The 24,080-nt window shown below is 43.5% G+C and overlaps 1 long non-coding RNA gene across 2 annotated transcripts; it reads right to left on the bottom strand.

Moving 5' to 3' along the window:
* Positions 1–14,440: 14,440 nt before the first annotated feature.
* Positions 14,441–23,738, bottom strand: LOC308585853. 2 transcript variants are annotated; one of them, XR_014007631.1, is made up of 3 exons: positions 23,681–23,738; positions 21,423–21,560; positions 14,441–14,615 (listed from the first exon to the last, which is right to left on the bottom strand). It is a non-coding gene; the product is annotated as an uncharacterized lncRNA (long non-coding RNA). The 2 variants fall into 2 exon arrangements; XR_014007632.1 differs by having other exon boundaries at positions 21,423–21,597; positions 23,681–23,709.
* Between the last annotated feature and the right edge of the window lie 342 nt (positions 23,739–24,080).

The following is a 24,080-nucleotide window of genomic DNA, read 5'->3' as shown; positions in this document are numbered from 1 at the left end:
GGCAGAGACCACATCTTTCCTCTCAGTTGCGCACCTCTTCAAGGCATCAGTGTGAGGAAAGGTGACTCTGTTTATGTCATTCCTTCACTTCTTTGCACGCTTTTTAAATGAGGAATGAACAGCTTCTGTTGCAGCTTTCTGACATTTTATTGAAAAACATATAAGCACCTATTTCCCCTTCTTTTGCCCTGGAGACTTCTTGTGACTTTGCTGTTGGAGCAGAACTGCAATAACAGGCTCACTGTCATATGCCTGAACGTCTTTTCATAAGGAGTGCAGTCTACCGAAAAATACTGTGGCAGGTAGATTACACTTAAAGCAGAACCCTGTGTTAAATTTGGGGTTCTGTTAGTGTATAGTGGTCCTAATAAAAATGGAGAGCAGGTCTACAACAATCTACATTGTTTTTAGCAGATCTTCCTGAGCAGTCATCCAAAAGTGCATTTGTGAACGAAGTACATATGTGTTTCAGGGCTGGAGTCAGACGCAGGTCCACAAGAAAGAAGCAGAGTTTGTCAGAGAAGTTAACTCTTTAGTCAAAGAACGAATGGCATACAACTCAACATCAGTTCCCAGCAAGTCTTGCCCCTATAGAGCAGTTACCAGAACTGGTGGTGCCCTCCTTCTGCCAGCGCTAAGGCTCTTCCCCTAATGGATGTTTCTGAAGCTGCCTGGGCACCTGTACTCTCTGTTCGGCTTTACGCACCATCCGGCGTGTCCTTGGAGACAAGGGGCAAGGGGAGCTTGTTGCAGAAGGAGAGATAGATCTCCTGGGATTCTTCTGCAGCCTCTCCTCACCCTCCATCTGCTTCAGCCTATGAGTCTGAACTCCTCTCCTTGCTCACTAAATCCCATTGCCTCTTCAGCATCCAACAACTTCTCGCCCCACTCTTTTCCTCTGACCTTTCCTTGGTGTCCCACCACCAATCTCCTGGCTCTGAGCCTTCCTCCTCTGGGGTGTCCCTTGGGCTTCCCCAGCTAGTGCCTCCCACCTCTCCTCTGCCTCCAGCCAGTCCCTGAAAATTAATAGCTGCACTAATGGACAACCAGAATTTGAGTATGCATCTGCCGGAGGCCGGCAGAATGAATCATTCCTAAAGGTTTTGTGTATTCCCTGTATATTTCACTGTGTGACAGCACAAATGAAACATTTGTGCCATTGTAGTGATAAGGAAATTCAAGGATTCCCAGCATCTCATTTCTTTTTCATTTCACTTTTAATTTGCATACCACTTTTCTATATTACTATACACAGGGTGGTTTACAAGATGAAGACACAACAAAGATCACACACTTTACAACAGTCTGAACTAAGACGAAAATGTGATAATAAAAACATAACTTTAAAATAAACAACTTACATCAAATAAAGCAATATTCAATAGTCCATTAGAATATAATAATACACAATAAAATTTAATATCAGCAAAAAATAATTAAACAGAAATTCTCAACAATTACAATAAATAATTTCTAAACTATAAATAAAAATAAAAATAACAAGTCACATAAAATACCAAATGGTATTTTATGCATATAAACAGAAAAGCAAAGACACGTAGCTTACAAAACTATTTTTTAAAAACTCTGGTTCTGGTGTCTCTTCACTCTCTTAGGCTCATGAATCAAGCAATAATTCGGCTCACAGCAAGCTGAAGCAAAACAGCATCTGGAAATGGCATGAAAACCCAGAAAAGGACCACATAACTGATGGAGCAGCTGGTAGAACAAGTAGGGAGTATTCAGGTTAATTAAATCCTTCTCTAATACATTTTGAACAGCAATCCAAATGGCAAGGCCTCTTTTGGCAGATAGGGAAATGTCCCCCATGGATCCGAACTGGGTCGCAGATGCAGCATCTTTATAGTAAATGTGATCAATCCTGCTTGCTTAGAGACACTTCAACTTAATAATTCTAACTGAGCTGAAGAAAAGACTCACAGAGATGGAGGGGTCGTGCAGGTCACTCCTACGGTCCCCTGCTCACGACAGAAAATGTGAGATGGAGCAGATAGAGCAACTTCTGCTCAAAGACCTCCAGGAGAAGAGGCCCATGACTACTCTACTCAACCCTTCAACTACTCTTACCACCTTTTGAGAAATATCTTCTAACGTTCTACTGAAATCCCCCCCCCCTGCAATTTAAGATCCTATGTAGCCCTCACATGACTAGTTTGCTAATGCATGTATGAGACTTTGTCAACTGCTTTGCTGAAATCAAGAAAAACCACATCCACTAACCTAGTGTCCCAACCAAAAAGAGAAATAATATTAGTCTGGCAAGATTTGCTCTTGACAAGTCCATAATGGCTCCTAGTAATCATAACATTGTTATCAATATGCGTACAAATAGGTGCTTTATAATCTTCTCTCGTATAGATTGTGGGGTGTATAGGGTACAGAGGGTGGGCAGTACATCTGGTGGGAGACACGTTGTGCTCCTTTTGGGGTAGTTTGTCTGCCTTTGGTCCCCACCCGTCAATCAGCTCTCACCTGTGGCTCCTAGAAGGTGTCAGCACCATAGGAAATAGCTTCGACTGACCAGATAAACCAGGTGAGGGTATCTGATGGGTCTCAAACCTGTGGTGAGTTAGAGACTTCCCCTGCATGCAGAGACAGGCTCTGTCAGATTGAGTGGGCAGGACCAGTGGTCAAGGAGGCAGTTTCTGCACATGCTGTAGAGGGAAGTGAGGGGCAGGTGGGGCTCATCAACCTAGGAAGACAGGAGAAGGAAAACTCTGGTCCTAAACATCCGCTGCCTTGCGGGATATATTTGGGAGAAGGAGGAGTTAAGCAGTAAACCTTACACAAATCCAGAGTACAGTCCCTAAAATGGTTGGATGACACCTTGTACGCCTCCCTCCAGCAACTCCTGCAGCCAAGTTGGTGCCAAACATATTGCCCTCCTTTCCTTTGGTCCAGTTCAGCCAGACCGTAAGAGGGCAGTCCAGGACCTCCAGACACAATGCCCAGGCTTGTGGCCCTGGGAGGGCACTTCAGTGCTGTAACACAGAGATTTCACTTCCCCCCTGGAGGCACACTCCATTGTCTCTTGAAACAGATGGATGTCAACAAGATCAGAGGGACCAGCCTGTAATTTCTCAGTGCCTTCTTTCCCTTTCTTTGGAAGGTCATGAGGAGCATAGCAGGTGCATAAATACTTCAGGATCAGTTTATCAGTTGTAGGAAAATAGGAGTAAAACATGAGGAAGCTCTCATATCTTGACCTTGAGAATGAGGCTGTCTCATGCTTCAAGCAGAGCATGCCATTAAGTCAGTAAATCCTGCATTCCTGTTCAATGCACCCATCCAATATATATGTTTGTTGTATTTGCATTTCACATTTTAAAATGTCCTTTTAGGACTAAGGGGGGGGGAGCATTCAGTCTTCACTAGGAGGCCGGATGAGATGACCAGCTAAACAAAAAGTTCTTTGCCTCATATTGTTGTTCTCTGATATAGGGTTATATTTTCTTTTTCCCCTTGGCTCAGCCTCTCCATTTTCTCAGAAATAATCCTTTGTGTGTTACCTGTTCTTAAGCCACACTTCTCCACCCTCCATAGTTTTCAGGAAAAACCAAGCTAAAATTGGAGCAGTGGGAATCTGCTTTTGCAATCAGCTGTCCACATGGCCAGCCATGGTGGGCGGTTGCTTAGCAGCTAAGAAAAGATCCCTCCCAAAAGAATCGGAGCCCTGAGCATTGAGGGACTCTGCCTGGATGCTCAGTTGCACAGCTGAGAGTGGGGTGTTGGTTTTGTCTCTGCCTTCTTTGCTGGTGTGTGAGTATGAGGGACAGGGGGAGAGAGAGAGACTCCAAAGTCAAGCTACACAGAAAACAGTGAGTCCCAGAGAAGGTGGATAGCTTCTTTGACATGCACTTATCCATAAATGCCTAATCTTACAGTAAATGGGACTGGATTTGCTTATGTTTCACTCATCGCATGCTAAGTACAACCAGATCAACTATGCGATCAAGCATACTTTGGCCACCCAGACCAAACCAAATACTGTAATTTTGCTCTATAAGACTCACTTTTCCCCCTCCTAAAAAGTAAGGGGAAATGTGTGTGCGTCTTATGGAGTGAATGCAGGTTGCATAGCTATCATAGAAGCCAGAACAGCAAGAGGGATTGTTGCTTTCACTGCACAGCGATCCCTCTTGCTGTTCTGGCTTCTGAGATTCAGAATATTTTTTTTCCTCCTCCAAAAACTAGGTGTGTCTTGTGGTCTGGTGTGTCATATAGAGCGAGAAATATGGTACCTTGTCCATGTCCTTGGGCCTTACTAACTGAAACTCATCCAATGTAACTGGACTAGGGTTGCCACCTTTGGTTGGGCAAAATAAAGGGCAGGTTAGGCAAAATACAGGACAGGTTGGTGGGGAATTTGGGGGCTAAAAATCACTTTACCTGGTGCAGAAATGACTTCAAAGCTCTTCACCAGACAGAAGGGAACCAGAACCCTCTCTGCCCATTCAATTCACCTCTGTCCATACAAAACTCCTTCTCCCACACCAGACCAGGCCCCTGCAAAACCCCTGTCTCACTCTCTGACACCCCCCACAAAACCTAAGAGTCCACCGTAGCTGACCATTGCAATGCAACCCCCCTTTCTTGCTCTCCGCGACCCACCCCCTGGTCACACCAAAACTCTCTCTCTCAGCCCAACCCTACCCTCTGCCTGCATCCTGTGATAAATTTATCCTCCTCATGAACCCACAATCTGCCCACACAAATTTCTGCTCAGGCTCTCACTCTTTTCCTCCCGCCGGACCAATAATCTAGGAACTTTCACCACTTTGTAACTAAGCTAAGTTTTACTGCCTGTGCAACATTTCTATCTGAGGCTGTAGCACCCTGCTTGTGGTTAACGCTTAGCTGGAATGAAATATTCAACGCAGCAATAGAGAAATTAAAATAATTATTTATTTGTCAGACAAATAAATGAGAGGCACAGTGGTATATGGTTACCAAGCTCTGGCCTGGCTCCTGCCATTATGGCCAGCCCTTATATTCCCTTAATCCAGCCCCCTTTGCTCCTCCTGTGGCTGCCTCTGTCCAATCAGCCTGGTTGAATTTCCTATTGGCTGATTGCTAGAACCAATCCTAAAAGATACACCCACATCCTCCTGTCCTTATAAGGAACACAAAGAGCTATATATTGTTACATCTATAAATGACAAATAAGTAGTAATATATCTTACATGTGTCTCAACAAGGAATCTTAATTACCAGCTCACCTCTTGTCCTCCCTGCCCTATTGCCTTCTAAAACAAATGGTTAATCTTAAATTTTTATCTTAAACATATGTCAAGGATCTTGAGTTTCACATCAACATTGAAAGATATCCTTCATTTGAAGGTTTCTAAACAAATGTCTGACAGCCATATATCAGGACAGCATTTGATGGCGTCTTCTTGTCTTGGCAAGAGGCTGGGCTCAATGGCCCCTGTAGTCTATTCCAACTCTAGGACTCTATGATTCTATGAAATAAGAATCTAACATCTAAATTTGTTACTTTCTAAATCCTTTGCATAGTTACATTTAAGCCAATATATTTAAGCTAATATATTTCATACATTATCATAGGTAACCTTTTAAAAGGAATAAGGCCTTTTTAAAGTAGAGAGAGAAAGAGAAAAAAAGAAGAACTCAGTTTAAAACAGTTTCAGAAGAAGGCTCTTCAGTTTACATCCCCCCCCTTCAGCAAGCTGCTTTTCCCATTATCTGTTTAAGGAGGAAACAGCTTTAAAAAAGACTTCCTAGCTAGATGCTTTAAAAAGACTTCCCAAAAAGCCTCTCTTTCTGCCAGCTAGATGTTTTTTCTCCCATTTGCCTCTGGCCTTAGAAAATACAGCTCAAGGTTTAAGAGAGGCCCATGGTATCATTTTACTATTTGCCCATTCCTAATTATATTTATCTCTGCCTTTGTTATCTTCTGTAACATGTAGGGTCAATGTCCTGCTCTTAGTCTGTATTTTCAGCTTTTACGACTTTGAGAATTGTTTTCTGCTATAAATCAAGAGGCCCCTTGTCTTAGGAGAATGGCCAAGGTTTTCTTAAGCAGCTAGCCTTCTTGCCTGGCATGAATCGTTTGAAAATCTTTTAAGCTCACTCTTTAATATACAAGTCCTGATCAAACATTAATAAAATGCAGGCTTATGCCTGATGCCTCATTCCCCCCTTTCAAGCTCAAGGACCTTCATCCCAAGTGTCCTTGATAGCTTGACCTTCATCATGTTCCTGAGGTAAAGCTCTGTATAGGGCCATGATATGAGGTAGAGTTTCATTTGAAACCATCTTGCTAATTGTACTTCTAAAACATGAAATGATACATGGCATCATACATAAAACCATTACCACCACTGTCAAGAAAAACAAGCAAGACAATAGTATCCCTTTGAGTCCTGTGACATTAGGTAACCAATTGGTGAGCCATCCCATATCCCATCCTTCCCATGTTTGTACTGGGACATGTGCTATATTCTCCATCTTTGTGGCCAACACACGGATTGCCTCACCATTATCTGAAATGTTAAAGCAACAGGCATTCCCTGTCAAGTTCAAGACTCCACATAGGCCTCCCTGCTTGGCAAGTACATAATCCATTCCCATTTTCAGCTGCAAAATGGCGGCTCTACTTTCATCCAACTGTTGTGCAATAAGTCTCAAACTCTTGGCCGTTGCATTGGTTACAAGTTCCACTACTGCTTGCAATCGAATTATTCTGTTTAGATTATAAATAGGATCCCGTGCCCCTTGTATGAGCTCACCAGGATTCCAGGAGGCAGGATCATAATAGGCTATAATGCGCTCTGGTGGCCAATCATCAGTACCGCTCCAACTTTGGGTACTTCCTCCTGCTATATGAGAAATATCAGCGTTTCTTCGTGTACGCTTGGCCAAATTAGTGGGCATAATCCACATTGGTGGTAATACCCATCCCAGGAAACAAGTCCCACTCCATTTGGAGGGGAGTTTCTTGTATGCCCATTCTCCACATATCCACCACAACCATCGTGTCTGAGGTCTTTGGTACGTGGAGTACAGAAGGCGAAATAGCAAAAGAGGTAGAGAGTTCACAGTGCAGTATGTTAGATTGCCTTTTTCTGTCACAGTTATGTTCCATACCACTTTCCATGCATGAATAAAAGGAGGTGCACAGGGCAAGGCATCCCGAGTTCGATAGGTAGTATCGTGTGCCCAGGTATTCTTAATATTATCCCAAGTATAGTGACAATGAGAAGAGCCTATCATGGTAGAATCAGCTGCATCTGATGATTTATGTACACAGAATTCCCCTTGTACAGGTATAACTCGTAATGGTTTAGTTGAGTTCCATCCGGGGAAATTCTGTACTTCTGTTTGGTGTGGTATTTCGCTTACCATACCAATGGCATCTAATGGTATCGGTAATAAGGGCATACCTCCCTCTGAATCATCTGGCCCGAGAGAGCAAACAAGGCAATTGGTCCTATTTGCAACATTGGCTACCATTTCAGCTAAACCTACCCACATATTGTGGTCATGGTGGAATCCATATTTAGTCAATTTGGCCAGATTCAAGGACCCTTCCCCTTCCCAAGGGATCAGGATTAATAATAGAATCATGTTGATGTCTAGCATATGCATTCCTTCCACAAAAGATTACCTTATAGTGATAGCAAATAAATATTAGTCCCAATATAATTCCCCCAGTGACAGAAATGGGGAACCACCAAGACCAAAACATATATCCCGAGGATCCCCAATGTGTAATATCCCTGATAATTGTTCCACAAAGGGGGGGGGGCAGTCAATCAATTGTATAAGAGAATCTTTCCTTTCACAATCGCTGGTTCAGATGCTCCTCAAGCTTCAGGCGTGCGCAGGTCAGCCAGCTTCCAGGTTGTGGCTGCAGCAGGCCGGTCGTCAAATGTTGCCCGTGACCTAGCCCGTTCCCGGTAGGGCTAGATACAGGGGTTTTTGGAGAGAGTCAGTTTAAGAGGATTAGAGGGGTCACCTTTGCACGTCCAACTGCCTTCGGACTTCTTCAAACGGGAGTGATGAATCCAGGGGGTCACCTCAGCTACCTTCACCGCTGTTGGAGTAGAGAGCAAGACGGTGTAAGGTCCACGCCACTTAGGTGCAAGTGGATCACGTTTCCACTCTTTCACCCATACGTTATCGCCAGCCTGGAACTGATGAATCGGCTCGGCAATGCTGCACGGCGTGCGCTCGAGGGCCCACCTGTTAAGAGAAACAAAAACACGGGAGAGAGATTGCACTTGTCCCTGTGTCACATGGTCTCCTATTTGTTTAAGATCAGCTGAAATATCCTGAACAAAGGAGGGCGGTCTCCCATACAGGAGCTCAAAAGGTGACAACTTAAGTCTTTTTGTGGGTGCACACCGAACACGAAACAGTGTTATGGGTAACACATCTACCCATCCCAATCCCGTTTCCTGGGTTAATTTTGCCAATTGGGTTTTCAGAGTCCGATTCATTCTTTCAGTTTTCCCTGAACTCTGAGGCCTATAGGCTGCATGCAGTCTCCATTTCACTTGTAGGACTCGACATACTTCTTGTACTACTTGATCAATGAACGCTGGCCCATTGTCACTTCCAATGCATCTAGGTAATCCAAACCTCGGGATCAATTCAGTGAGGAGTCTCTTAGTTACCTCTCGTGCCTTTTCAATTATGTCTCTCCTTTCCTCAGTGGTGAACAGAGTATTCAGGAGCTGGCGGCAATCTGTCCAAGTAGGACTATGAGTATTTATTATTGAAGTCACCAAGTCCATCATAGCCTGAGGTTTTTCTGCAAAAGATGGGGTGTGTGTTTTCCAATTCATCAGATCTGTAGTCGTGAATGGAATATATTGCAGGGTCGAAGTTCGAGGTGGCCGTGGTCCGAGTTGCCCGTTAACCAGCACAGGCTCCTCAAGTGCATCAAATACTCTTCTGAGAGGGGCTACTACGTGATCTTTCTCTTCGCTTTGCTCTAGAGGCCTCAAATCATAGGGGATGGTATTTGTCCCAAGGCGTTCTTTTAGCAGCTTTATACGCCTGGCTGTATTGCTTGCTGACCGATTAAGGTCTCCCTGTAACTTCTGTAATAATTCTCTAGGACTTGGATGTACAGGGGTTTGGGGTAGGCAATCAGTTGTTTCACTAAAAGAGACTGTAGATGGAGTTCTACTGGGACTCACAGATGGAATAACCACTTCTGCTTGGGCTTTATTATAGGCCTCCAATGCCTCCTGAAGATATTTATCATAATCTATCAAGGAATCAAGTTCTGTGACTCCAGCCCCATTATTCATTCCACTTTCTTGCCTTGGGGTTACAACTGGTGGAGTGTTTGGATTAGGCTCCCTTCGATGTGGAGCATAAGGTGGAGGTGGAAGCAGCTCTTCCTCTGGTCCCTCAAAAATGGGTTTGAGTTTATTTGGCAAGATTCCTTTCCTAGCTTCGGCTTTTACAGCCAATAATTTGCATCGTTGGACTTTGCATTCCCTTATCCATGGAGGATTTTTATTTAATGTGCTCAGCCAGGAATCTATATATGAAAATTGTTCTGGGCACCCTCCAATTTCTTTGGCGATGTTAGGCCAAAGTTTGCTTACTAAATTTATATCAAAGGTTCCTTGAGATGGCCATTCAGTATTTTGCTTCGGCCACTCTAATTCACATAACGTTCTCAGGCGCTCTGGCGTCATTTTGACTCCATACGCCCCTGAGAAGGCTTTCTTAAAATTATTTAACATACATTCAAGAGGTGTATTTTCCCCTTTTGAACCCCCAACTCCCATTGTATGGCCCTGTGAAGTATCCACTCAGTCACTCACACACACGCTTCGTGGGTTTCCTTGCCCAGATGGAGTCGCCTCACTGGGAACCGAAGTACTACCCACTCCACACTCAGGTCAGCTACAGATTGCTCTGTACTTTCTCACACATACAATGCGTTAGATACTTCACCACACACTACCTCCCATTCTTCCCTTTTCCCCCACCAGATCACCATCTGATGTATCCAACCACCTAGCGTACTCAGTTCCCACTTACTGAGACGCAGAAGTTTGATCAAGACTTCTCTTCCTCCCAATTAATTGGAGGGCCAAAAATCCCTTTGTGCACTTACCCCTGGTTGGTTCCGTTTCCCCCCCGGTCCGTCGCCGCCAGTGAGCAGGGTATCAGACAGACGAGACTTCTGCGTTCCCCCTGGAAAAATTTACCAGTGCGCGCTTGGGTAAGCAGTTTAAAGATCCTCTCTCTTGTACCCTGCTCAGTAGAGCGAAGGGGCTGCGTTCCAGCAGACCACTTATCCGAGTCGCAGGCACCATAAAATGTAGCACCCTGCTTGTGGTTAACGCTTAGCTGGAATGAAATATTCAACGCAGCAATAGAGAAATTAAAATAATTATTTATTTGTCAGACAAATAAATGAGAGGCACAGTGGTATATGGTTACCAAGCTCTGGCCTGGCTCCTGCCATTATGGCCAGCCCTTATATTCCCTTAATCCAGCCCCCTTTGCTCCTCCTGTGGCTGCCTCTGTCCAATCAGCCTGGTTGAATTTCCTATTGGCTGATTGCTAGAACCAATCCTAAAAGATACACCCACATCCTCCTGTCCTTATAAGGAACACAAAGAGCTATATATTGTTACATCTATAAATGACAAATAAGTAGTAATATATCTTACATGTGTCTCAACAAGGAATCTTAATTACCAGCTCACCTCTTGCCCTCCCTGCCCTATTGCCTTCTAAAACAAATGGTTAATCTTAAATTTTTATCTTAAACATATGTCAAGGATCTTGAGTTTCACATCAACATTGAAAGATATCCTTCATTTGAAGGTTTCTAAACAAATGTCTGACAGCCATATATCAGGACAGCATTTGATGGCGTCTTCTTGTCTTGGCAAGAGGCTGGGCTCAATGGCCCCTGTAGTCTATTCCAACTCTAGGACTCTATGATTCTATGAAATAAGAATCTAACATCTAAATTTGTTACTTTCTAAATCCTTTGCATAGTTACATTTAAGCCAATATATTTAAGCTAATATATTTCATACATTATCATAGGTAACCTTTTAAAAGGAATAAGGCCTTTTTAAAGTAGAGAGAGAAAGAGAAAAAAAGAAGAACTCAGTTTAAAACAGTTTCAGAAGAAGGCTCTTCAGTTTACATCCCCCCCTTCAGCAAGCTGCTTTTCCCATTATCTGTTTAAGGAGGAAACAGCTTTAAAAAAGACTTCCTAGCTAGATGCTTTAAAAAGACTTCCCAAAAAGCCTCTCTTTCTGCCAGCTAGATGTTTTTTCTCCCATTTGCCTCTGGCCTTAGAAAATACAGCTCAAGGTTTAAGAGAGGCCCATGGTATCATTTTACTATTTGCCCATTCCTAATTATATTTATCTCTGCCTTTGTTATCTTCTGTAACATGTAGGGTCAATGTCCTGCTCTTAGTCTGTATTTTCAGCTTTTACGACTTTGAGAATTGTTTTCTGCTATAAATCAAGAGGCCCCTTGTCTTAGGAGAATGGCCAAGGTTTTCTTAAGCAGCTAGCCTTCTTGCCTGGCATGAATCGTTTGAAAATCTTTTAAGCTCACTCTTTAATATACAAGTCCTGATCAAACATTAATAAAATGCAGGCTTATGCCTGATGCCTCAAGGCGTGTGCACATGCACCACACCTTTGAAGAGTCTGTAAGTATGTCATTTTTAACTTACCAAATGTGTGGTCTTTTCCCATGCTAGCAAAAATGAGAAACTTTGGAACTCACCCAGAAGGACATATTTTAAAGGTCTGACAGCCTATATTTCCACACTTTGCTGCATATTTTATGACTTCAAATCTCTGTGGGGGTTCTCTCACCCAAGAGTACTTGATCTAAACTTGGATCTTGGCACCCAGAATTTCTCCTTTCTGTGTATACTGTATGTTTGCACCAACAAGTACAATCCTCAGAAGGAATCCCCCCCCCCGCAATGCCCCCCTCAAGCTGTATGTGCTGAAAATCTCTTTTTCACAAGCGTTAAAGGTACAGGAGCCCTGGCCTCCTCCACTCCTGCCCAGGTCCATGTTTTCCTGCTTTTGTATGTGTGATTCATGTTGGAGGATATATCTGTATTTTGTGGAGAGATGATACTGAGCTTATTGCAGTGTTCAAAAAAATAATATGTGAGACATTTTAGCATTGTGTTTTGCTTTGGGGTATGTTTTCAATAGAAAATTGGCCAGCAAACCTAGTCATATGCATATTTGCTCAGAATTAAGCCCCACCGTGTCCGTAATGGCTTGTTTCAAGGTATGTGCAGGATTAAACAAAATGAGGTTCCCATATGTGACGAGGTAATAGAATCAACTGATCTGGCAGACAAAGGCATGGACTAGAAAAGTGAAACTGCTTTGTGAGGAAGGACAGTGTTCTCCATAGATAGTATATTTCATATCTATCCTCTTTCTCCTTATGTTAGAGGAGTGGGAGGAAGACTTTCATGACCGAAAAGCTTTCAGGAGCTATTTAGAGGGATTTCTGTGTGGTTTGAACAATAATTATAGTGATGCGTCTCACCCGCTGAGGTGGAAGTGTGTGAAATGGAGCTCTCCGTATTCTTAACGCTAACCTGTATTATTTCCTATCTGAACACCTGCCTCAGAGCAGCAGGGGACAGAGGCTCAGAAAAGCACAAATATTTTTTTTTCTGAATACAAGTCTGTGGTAAACAATCAGTTTCTTTAAAAGGATCTATTTAACCTAAAGCCCATCTCTTTTCTGGCTTTGCTCGACAGTTGGAATTGGAAACATTTTGGGCTCAGCTGTGGCCTTAACCTGCGTCCCCAACTTTTTATTCTTCCTCATCAAGATGATGCCAAAGAGACTTCTGGCTCCAATTAAATAAGTTTGTTGGGAGGATGTGCTGCTCACAACATAAGTTCCTTTATATTGTCAGCTTATTGATCTATCCAGCCTAGCATTGTCTCCTCTGGTGAGCCATGGTCCTCTCACCTTCCGAGCAAAGGACTTCCCAAACCCACTAAAAAACAAACACTAAACTAAGTAGATGTTGTGGAATGAACCTGAGGCCTCCAGCTTGCTCCCCTGTCACTTAGCTGTGGGCCTATATTCATGTAAACTGCAATGTTCTTTGGATATCCCTTTTTGCTGGTGAAGTCTTATCCAAGAATGCTGAATAGATCCCCTCTATCCATGGGTCCCGGCATCAAGAAAGTGATGAATGATGGGATACAAACTGAATCTTAAATAAAATATAGATAAACCAATAGGCAACATATATTCTGAATACCAGGTACGAGGGACAAATAGAGGGGATTGGGAGTTGCTTTACATGCTAAATCTGATTAAAGGGAGTGTCTTGCTGTCGATATTTGTAAGTCACTCTGAAAACTGTTTTCTCAGTGTGCATTAAATTATTTTATTATGACTCTAAAGCATGGAGAATCAGTACATTAAATCTCCATTATCAGTGCTTTTATAAAATAATGTCAAGCATGTTGAGTCTATATTGCATTATATTCTGCAGTGCAATTTAGATCCTTAGAATATATATATTTTCTAGATATGAATTCACACAAGCCTATTTCCACAATTTGTGTGTACATGTACAGTTGTGATTCCAAGATGCATGTGGCTCATGCAGGAGATTTGATGTTCCTCAGCAGTTTTAGCTGCTCTTCTTGCCAATTTCCAGTTTTGTCCTTAAATCCTCTTACTGGATTATTAGAAAGCCCACACCTAGGGCTTTTGTAGGCTTTTCCTGGAGCCCAGAAATTCCCAAGCCAAGCTCACCTTGTCAGCAACTACATAATCTCAGGCAAGCTGTTATGTCAGCTTCAACCTTCCCTCAAGAGCCTCTTCCTGATACCTGGGTGTCATGACCTGGGACCCAGGTGAATGCCATCACCTGGGGAAGCTGTCAAGACCCACAGAACATCATGCACATATGCCCACATCCTCTGTCTCTCTGCTCACACAGTACATGTCTCTGATACTGAGTGCCATACCTGGGTGCCATAATTCAGAGGTATCATGACACTGAAATGATCACATCACATGCACAACAAGCGCCGCGTCTACATAAACACGTTCTCACAGTTACAACCACCCTGTATCCCCAGTTGCAACTGCAAGGCCATTGTATAAAAGCTTTGTGCCTCTGTCCTCTCTCTGAAAATAGAGGTGTCCCCTCTTTAAGCAACTCTCCTTTGCTTCCTCTCCTCCACTCCACAGTTATTTTTATTTTAACACGAGCCCCTCCCTACAACTCTCTCTCCCCACCGTGTAATGCCTAGGTTGGCTCTCAAGCATCAGGTATCTCTTGTCATTTTCTCTTTCTGTTTACAGCCCTTGTTTACTTTCGCAGTGTTAAATATGAGATAATCCATGGTTCACTTCAGAAGAGGAAAATAATCGGATTGGTAAACAGCTCTCTGAATAATGCCCGTCTTTATAATAGGATTGTAATCGAAAACAAAGGTACTGCCAACATACAGCGGGTATTTTGCTTGTGTGATTTAGAGAATTGCTTGGTGTCTTCATTTCTCTCAAAGCCAGCTCCCAATCTTCCACCTCACTCTCCCAGCATCCTATCAGATGGAAGAAGCCTGAGAAAGAAATCATGTCTGTGATGGAGTCAAGAAGTTTTGGGGTTGACTCTCTTCTCAGTGGCTCCCACTGAAGTTCTGGGGAACAAAAACCAAGAAAACAAGCTGCCACTGAAGTGGAAAGGAGCCCAGAACACTGGGATCACCAGGGGCATTTTTGCCCATATAATTGGCTGCTGTTATTTGTTTCTATGGGGGAAAGGACAATGTCAGAGGGGCAGAGCCATACCATAATGTGCAGCCAACACACAGTTAAAGCACATGGCTTCCCCAAAGAATACTGGGAGCTGGAGTTTCTTTCTCACAGCTATAATCCCCAGTACCTTTAACAAACTACAGTTCCCAGTATTCTTTGGGAGAGGTCATGTGTGTTGAATGTGCTTTAAATTTGTGATGTGGATTATTATAAGGTTTTAGGTGGAACAAATCTGCCCACTGCCAGACACTGAGTAGATTTGGCCCTGCAAAGGATTGTATGTGGGAAGAAATATTGTCTATCCTCCCCTCCCCCTCTCCTTCTGGAAGATAGCTACGCTTCGCCTGCAAACTGGAAGATCTGTTTTGGGAAGGAGAAAAAGAAAGGGGGAAATGCAGAACTTGGCTTCTTCCCCCACTTCCCATGGCAAATGCTGCTTTCATTTTCTGGGGGGTAGCGCTGGTGGGGCATTTCATGCTCCTCCACAGGGCACAGTGTGCTTGGCTTTTGGAAGCAAAGCACTGAGGCCCAAGAGTCACCCTGCCACTCGATGACCTGTGAATCGGGGAATGGGGAGGAGGAACAGAGAAGCCAGACAGGAGGACTAGGAAAGGGTTAAAACTCTCCCACCTGACAACCTTCAGCAAATAGTCTACAGTATATATACCAATCTCTTCTGACACTTCCCAAAGGATGCAAGCGAACAGTAATCATTTTGGAATTACATCTTTATATATCGTGGGTCATTAATGGTTTGTTTCCCTTCTACTGTAATAAGTCCTTTTGTTATTGTGCATCACAATTAATAATAAAAAGCTTAAATTAATAAATGTTTGCAAGTGCTTGGCTAATTAAGTCAAAATGGTGCTAAATGCTATTCATTATCGGAAAAGCTAACACAGAGGAATAGCTCATTTAGAAGCTGAGAGCTTCTGCATGCTGTGCTTTCGTAAGAAGGTGAGGGGAGCCCTGCTGACTCAAACACAAGGCCCATCTAGTCCATCATTCTGGTCACATAGTGACCGAACAGGACCTGAGGGCAGCAGCATTCTCCTTGCTTGTGACTTCCAGGAAGTGGTGCCTCCGACACTGGAGACAGAACATAGCCATCATGTACAGTAGGCCACTGATGAGCTGCTTCTCTATGAATTGGTCTAATCCCCTTTAGAGCCATCTGAGTTGGCATATGTCACCATTTCCACGGCAGTGAATTCCATCATTAGTTAGTCTGTTGATGGGCATCATCCTTCAACAGGCCGTCAACTAGCTATGCTGTGAAGAAGATGGAGCAAGCTTGTCTTCTCCTGATCTGGAGAGTAGGACCCAAACCAATGGGATCAAGTTACAAGAAAGGAGATTCAGACTAAACATCTGGAAGAAGACCTTTCTGAGACCATGAGCTGTTTGGCAGTGGGACATTCTCCCTCGGGAGGTGGTGGACTCTCCTTCCTTGGAGGTTTTTCAGCAGAGCTTGGATGGCCACCTGGCATGGATGCTTTAGCTGAGATTCCTGCATTGAAGGAGGTTGGACTAGATGACTTCCAGCTCTAGAATTATATGATTCTATGATTAATACTTCCTTTCATCTGTCCTCCTGAGTCTTCTAACATTGAGCTTCAATGTTTTGTAGAATTTAACACCTCTGTCAGGTCCCATCTTACATGACTTTTCTCTGAAAAGCCCCAAATACCCACAAAGGAGTTGCACGATCATTTTGGTTGTCCTTTTCTGAACCTCTCCCAGATTTGCAGTATTAGCTATCTGATTATTTATTAAATTTGTATACCACCCTTCATCCAAAGATCCCAGGGCAATATAGTGCAAAACATTTTTTAAAACAGCAAAACAGGGAGTGGCACTTGAAAACACATGTTTTTTGGGGACAATTCTCACGTTATATTGTTAGGGGTACACCTAAGATTATTTCTTATGATTAGCAAGGAAGCAAATAAATAAATAAATAAATAAATAAATAAACAACCCATCAGTTTGGGGAAAAGCCAGTTTCACTACACAATCCTCTCATTTAGCATTACTAGTAAGATAAATAAGTAGTATACAGCCAATCAATGGAAATGACTATACAGTTAAGGCCACAAGAGAATGAACTTACTGTCTATAGCTCAGTTGGTTAGAGCATTGGTGCTGACAACATAAAGGTTGCAGGCTAGATCTCTGTATGGGGCAGCTGCATACAGTGGTACCTCGGGTTACATACGCTTCAGGTTACAGACTCCGCTAATCCAGAAATAGTACCTTGGGTTAAGAACTTTGCTTCAGGATGAGAAGAGAAATCGTGCTCCGGCAGTGTGGCAGCAGCTGGAGGCCCCATTAGCTAAAGTGGTGCTTCAGGTTAAGAACAGTTTCAGGTTAAGAACAGACCTCCAGAACGAATTAAGTTCTTAACCCGAGGCACCACTGTATTCGTGCATTGCAGGGGGTTGGACTAGATGACCCCCAGGGTCCCTTTCAATTCTACAATTCTATGATTCTATGAGTACAAAGCTTGAAATAACATTGTTGGCAACAGATGGCAACCTGGCTTACAATCCCAGTGAAGGATTTAAAAAAATATATAAATAATCATAACTTTAGAATAAATTTCTTATGCTCCAGCTACCAAGTTTTAAATTGAACATTTTTGCTCAAATTGTAAACCATTTTCCCCTGAACCAAAGTTTTCTATGAAAACTAATTTTTTGATTGCTGACAGCTGTACTTCTGGCACCAAAGCAACCTGTCATGAAGTGCAAAATCTTCCACTCGGCTCTCACTCCATACCTGTTCAGTGTTAATTACTTTGCCCTTCTTACTCTGACTTCTTTCTGCTTAGGAAAATGGTCTGCTACTTTACCCAAGTACAGTGATTAATTCTAAACTCTATCACTTGCATAAAGATATATTGATTTTCCATTCTGTCTGCTTTATGAGGCATAAAGCTGAATCTCTTTTGTACAACTTGCATTTATATTGCATCATTTCTAACACAATCTGAAACCAATTGGCTTTATTGTAATATGCAGCAGTGCAAAGAATTAATGCTTGCTTCTAATGTAGTCAGCACAACCTTCAAAAGATGCCTCTTTTCACTGCTGGCTACCTTTGCTGGTGCATTAACAGTAATAAAGGACAGAGCTTCTTAAACAGCTAGTTTCACTTTCCTGAAAAGTGACATTGCAAGTTTGGAACTTTTATCTGCAAATGCAAATGTGCATTTTTAAAATTATTATTTTACTTCCCCCACACCACACTACCACCAAAGACCAGATTTTTAGAATTTGTATTTTGTATATTGTTACAAAAGTTGGGCACTGCCCCCACACTCTGCTGAGGGGGACCAAGATTACAGGAGGTTGCAGGTGCTCATCCAGGGTTTTTGCTCCTTTGGAGAATTGAAGACACAGTGGAGACTGTCGCAACTTTACGAAATATGATTTATTCACCAATTTGCGCCTTCAGTCTGCATGGAGGGGGTCCTGATCTTACAGCATGGTCATCTCAAGAGGGGCTTGTTCCCCACAGCAGTGCAGCCCTGGAGTCCAAACCTGCCCAAGAAGGATCTCATTCTTTGTTCTTCTGCTTCTTCTTCCCAGCACACCTTGCTAAAGATGCTCTTTTCCTGTCCCCTCACTCCCAGTTACCCTGCCAACCTCTGTCTGCCCAGACCCAAGATTCCTCTTAGATGGGCCATCAACACCTTTTTGTTATGTTCATGCCTCTATCCAAGGTGAAGCCCTGGCTTGGAAAGAAAGCTTAGCCTGGTCTCTGGTCTTCACTTCAATACTCCAAAGAATCAAAATCTGATCATTTCCCAGTTTCTAGCATTTAGTGGGGACATCCCCTCAATTCCTTCATCCAAGTCGTTTATAAAGACATTGAACAACAACGGTTCCAGGACAGAGCCCTGTAGCACTCCGTGTGGCCCTTTCTTCCCAGGAGGATGAGGAACCAAGGCACCCACCTAGCCCTGCCCCTGCTGACCCCCTGGTCCAGCCCTGTCTTGGCAAACTGCAATGATGCCAGGGGCAGGGGGAGGGCAGTTCTGTGCCTCTGCCCTCACCGCACTGCAGTCACAGCCAGGGGGACAAAATGGATGTCAAGTAGCATTGGAACTGCAAATATTTGGTGGGCTGCGAATTCCTGTTGCTAATTTTTGGCGATTTTTCTGTGTGCTAAATCTCCTATTTCCGAAGTGAGTATTGAATATTCAATGCAGCCCTGCCGTCTGTTAGATCATACAAAGCTCATAGAAATGTATAGCACAACCTTCTCCTTCAGGAATAAGATGTCCACTCCAGGCTGGTGAACACTTAGAGGAATTCCTTATGTGGAGATACTTGCCCAGTTCCTATGTTATTCTGGCAGCATGTGACTGCTATTGAGACCTCGACCCATCTTGTGTGTCCCAACCCATCAATGAATACCATAAATTCATGCTATCCAATCTGAGAGTCCTGTGAGGGAAGTGTTACGGAAAAATCTAGGTGTGAGGCTGCTCAGTCACCAGACTTTTAAAACTTTCCTACCATATCGCAGAATACAGTTCGTACAGCATCATTGCTACATCATTGCTACATCATTGACATGTCACAAAAGGGGAGGGGTAGACAGGGGTTACACTATTTCAACCTTGGCAAACGTGTCCAGACAAGTCCTTGGTACAAGATTATCATAAGCAGACATGGCAGGGCAACACTCAGGTATAAGATTAGCATAGACAAATCTGTCTTAAGTACCCACCACCCAAAAGTACAATAGAAGTTCCTTTGCATGTCTGGAGCCTGAGGCAAGTCAAGTGATGAGATTTGGCTTCCCTTGGCTAACAATGAGCCCAGCGATTGTCACCTCTGGGCACTTCCTGGAGTCCCTTTTCAAGGGGAAAATAGCTTTGGAATGGAGGAAACTGGCAAAGGAGTTGATTTTATATTATTTTTTAAGCTAGGTAACTTCCCTGAGCTGTCAAGTTGAAAGGATACATTCAGGCATAATATTTGTAACATTTAACTTTAAAGACGTGCCCCACCCCCCATAATTTCTGTAACAGAAGTAATGGAGAAATTATATGTAAAGGTTCATCCCGTGTTTCTGTTTATAGGGAATGCCTTAGTGAATCTAATTCACGTCTGCGTGTCTTGTTATGTATATCACAAGCTGTTTGAAACTACCAGCGCTGTAGGTGGCTTTCAAAACTAATAGTATCTGTTAGGAGTGCTACATCATTAGTCATCTTGCATGTGCTGAGCTCTGGGACACATTCCAGGTCTATTTTGTTGGAAATAAATTTGCAAGTCATCTTTCCCATTCAGCGCTCTCTCTCTCTCTCTCTCTCTCTTGTGACATAGAAAGTAATGTGCATTAGGTTTGACTTAGCAAAAGCTCTACTTAGATTTCACGGCAATATGACAATAGCATCAGCTTCTCCCCCATTTGTTTCTGACGGAAATATTGCTGCAAAGAGAATTTGTCTAAGTGCAGATAATCCAAATGTAAATTTCAAAATGCTTTTCTCTCTGTAGCTTTAGAGTCAATCCAATTGTATGCACTATTGAGTCATGAATATTTTCCATAACCGGCATGTTAATAGGCTGTGGCATGTTGTTTTCTGTTCTGTCCTGGTTTTATACATATATTAGGGGTTGGTACTGATTTTGTGGGCACTCCAAATCACAAGGCAAATTGGGATGAATCAGGGAAGGTTCTCATGTTTCCAGGTCAGATTGTGTCATTCAAAAGTTGTCTCAAGGCTGATCAGGGACTTTTTCAGTTTCTGAGTGCCTCTGTGCCTTTGCCTGTGAAAAAACGCATCCCCCATCCGTGGAGAGAGGCCAGTTTGGTTGGGGAAGAACCCAGAAGATGAGATCTAGCTTTCAGTCACAGTGAATTGGAGTCCCCTCCACTCCAATCACAGTGATTTGGGGAGAAAGATCAAAAACTGTGTAAATTTTTCACATGGATCTATGCCTTCATCTGGGGCATAGGCCACCTCTCACGAACAGGATTTGGGATTGGAGGGGTGGCTTTTCCCCACTTCAGTCTTTCCTGAGGATTTCCCCCATCACACCACCCACTACCCTTCTGGGACTTCTATAGTACCTGGGACTCTTGGGTGTACCTGCAGCCCCACTGGGTCTACTCACAGCTGAGACCTCCTCCCACCACATGACATGTGTGCCACCCCCACCCCCCGAAATTGGGCGGTACCCAGTGCCTGTGCCTCCCCCAGCCTGGTGCTGGTCAAATGTTTTGGACTACAACTCCCATCATTCCTGACTACTGGCTATGCTAGCTAGGGGTAATGGGAGTTATGATTCAAAATACCAGGCCTGTGATTTTAAACTGCCCTTAACATACCCAAAAGAAGGTTAGCTTAGCCCAAAAAACAGTTGGGCTTTCTGTTAAAATAATTTTTGATATCCCCTTGCTGGACTTTTTCTCTGGTGGTTGTGTTGGGAAGCAGGCAGCAGAGCAAAGCTGGTAGGAGCCAAGGCCTAACCTCGGCTGCCTGCAAACTCTTTTGCATCTGTCCAGATGTGCCATAAACACCTTCTACCTGTGACAGGCTGAGATATCTTGCATGCATTTTGAAAGCAAAGATTATGTAATTCTATTACCTTCTAGAGGAGCATCTTGTTTTCATTTCATTTCTTTTTTCTGCTTCTTTTTTGAACATGGGACACAGCAGGAGGTAATAAGGTGCTACTTCTCATCCAGGTTTCACATTTCCATGTTTGTCAGTTCAAAATGCCACACTGAAATATTTAAGGCTCAACTTAGCAATGTTAAGCTCTGAAAAGAAAAGAAAAATCTGACTCTCCGGTTTCTTTCAATGCATGGTGATTTTTTTGTAGTGATGTCTATTATAAAGTATAGAAAATGCAGTTTTTTAAATTTTGTAGAAGAAGAAGAGTTTGGATTTGATATCCCGCCTTTCACTCCCTTTAAGGAGTCTCAAAGCGGCTCACATTCTCCTTTCCCTTCCTCCCCCACAACAAACACTCTGTGAGGTGAGTGGGGCTGAGAGACTTCAGAGAAGTGTGACTGGCCCAAGGTCACCCAGCAGCTGCAGGTGGAGGAGCGGGGAATCGAACCCAGTTCACCAGATTACGAGTCTACCGCTCTTAACCACTACACCACACTGGCTCTCTTGTAGGGGGAACTTCCCATCACGCCTACAACTCATACTCTCAAAAATAAAAAATAAAATGTGCCTTTTGAGACAAGACAGCTGGCTCCCGGGAAGAGTTCTTGGGACTCCCTCACCCAAACTGTTCATCTGGCATTAACTTAGTTATCATTCAGTCCCAGATATTTGCCCAAGCATTTGGCGGCAATTGACTGAAACATGCTGGCATGTGCTCCTTTGCTGTGCTAGCATGGTGTTTGTTGTATTTTGCTCATGATGATGGTGGTGGCACAGGTTAAATATTTTATGCTGGACACTGTACCAAAATCAAAAGCCCATTAAAAGCACTGCTTGCTTGAAAGCTTGCAATCCAGTGAAACATACATACAAGAAACAGGAACGGGGAGAGAGGTGGGCACTTGCCCAGGGCAGAGGGGCAGCTTTTCCCATTGCCAGGTTTGAGTTGGCCTTTGGCACAGCGCCACCTACAGGCCTCTGCCAACCCTGGCTTGCCCCCCCCCCTCAGCATGGCCGCTAGCCATTGCCACCTGGGGCCAGTGAAAGCACGACAGCTGGCAGTCTCTCCCCTCTGACAGCCCTGCTTTTGTGTGGCAGTGTGCGATGCAAGTAGTTGGCATTGGGCATTGTATTTCCACCCCCTTGAAACGTGGGTACATTGTACATCAGTTTCTGCTGTTTTCAATCGGAGACTCTCATAATTTTGATCAAAGTACCTTGAGTTATATATCCAGTGCATATGTCAGTCACTGTGAGTGCCAGATTTAAGAAGATCAAGCCTATCCATTCTTAAGGAAATCAGCCCTGAGTGCTCACTGGAAGGACAGATCCTGAAGCTGAGGCTCCAAGACTTTGGCCACCTCATGAGAAGAGAAGACTCCCTGGAAAAGACCCTGATGTTGGGAAAGATGGAGGGCACAAGTAGAAGGGGATGACAGAGGACGAGATGGTTGGACAGTGTTCTTGAAGCTACCAGCATGAGTTTGACCAAACTGCGGGAGGCAGTGGAAGACAGGAGTGCCTGGCGTGCTCTGGTCCAGGGGGTCACGAAGAGGCGGGCACCACTAAACAACAACAAAAAGCAAGCTATAGCTTAGGGCTCCACTCTCTTGGGGGTCCCCAAAAATTTAAAGGAAAAAACCCCTGGATGTACATTTCCAAAATATAAGATAAAAAACAAATGAAATAAAAGCTACATAACAGCAACAGTGTTTTGTGTTGTGTAGGCTCCTACGATGCAAGTCATATGGGCCTCGCCTGCTAGCCTCCTCCCTCAAATATTACTGGTTTGCTCATTTCCATATAGCATACATTCAACACAAAAAACAGTGGCACTTTGTTGTTGACAAAGGACAGCTGGACATATAAAGGGCCCCATTACCTTCAGTAGCTTAGGGCCTCATCAAACCTAAATCCAGCCCTGGTCACTGTAGTATTTAGTTCCACTCAGGAACAACACCGTGATCCCTATTTGTTAATAAACCTTTTGTATTTGGCCTGACCTGCCATCACGCTTTCTATTCCATTTCTAGGTTAATAAAAAATAAAAGGTTGAGTGGTCGACAACAACTACTTGAGCAGAATGACTGGAGGTGGCATTGAGAAAGATCAGGCTTTGTTCGTCTGACAAGTGCGTCTTCTTCCTTAAGAGGGCCATTACGAAAGGGAGCACATTTTGATCCTCTTTTAGAAACCATCTGCAAATTGGAGACCAGAAAATGCACATACCTACTATCGCTTCTTGAAGCAAGGGGGGGGGCTTTTTCTTACCCTCTTTCTCTATGTCACATTGTGAGGTGGTAAACAGCAAAGCCCGTTGCCACAGCAACCGAGCCATGGTCACTGAAAAGCTTTCATTCCTGTTCTAAGGAAGTAGCAATTATGGTCTTCAGGTAACGGCAAGTGAGGAGCTCATTATAGGCAGCCCTTTTGCATTTAGCTTGAAGGGTGCAGCACAAAGCCACAAAACTAAATACAGATCTTTGTTTCCACTTGGAGATAGGAAAATAAGCCCCACTTTCCATAATGTGAGAAAAGGAGAAAGGAAATGACAGGTTTTGACAAAAGAAGCGATGGTTCTAACATCCCGTTCAAATTAGGTTCCTTTTCAAAGGGAAAGGATTTCTCC

This window comes from Podarcis bocagei (genome assembly GCF_964188305.1).
Source record: "Podarcis bocagei genome assembly, chromosome: 4".
Lineage (NCBI taxonomy): Eukaryota > Metazoa > Chordata > Lepidosauria > Squamata > Lacertidae > Podarcis > Podarcis bocagei.
This window is presented reverse-complemented; position numbering and strand designations above follow the sequence as displayed.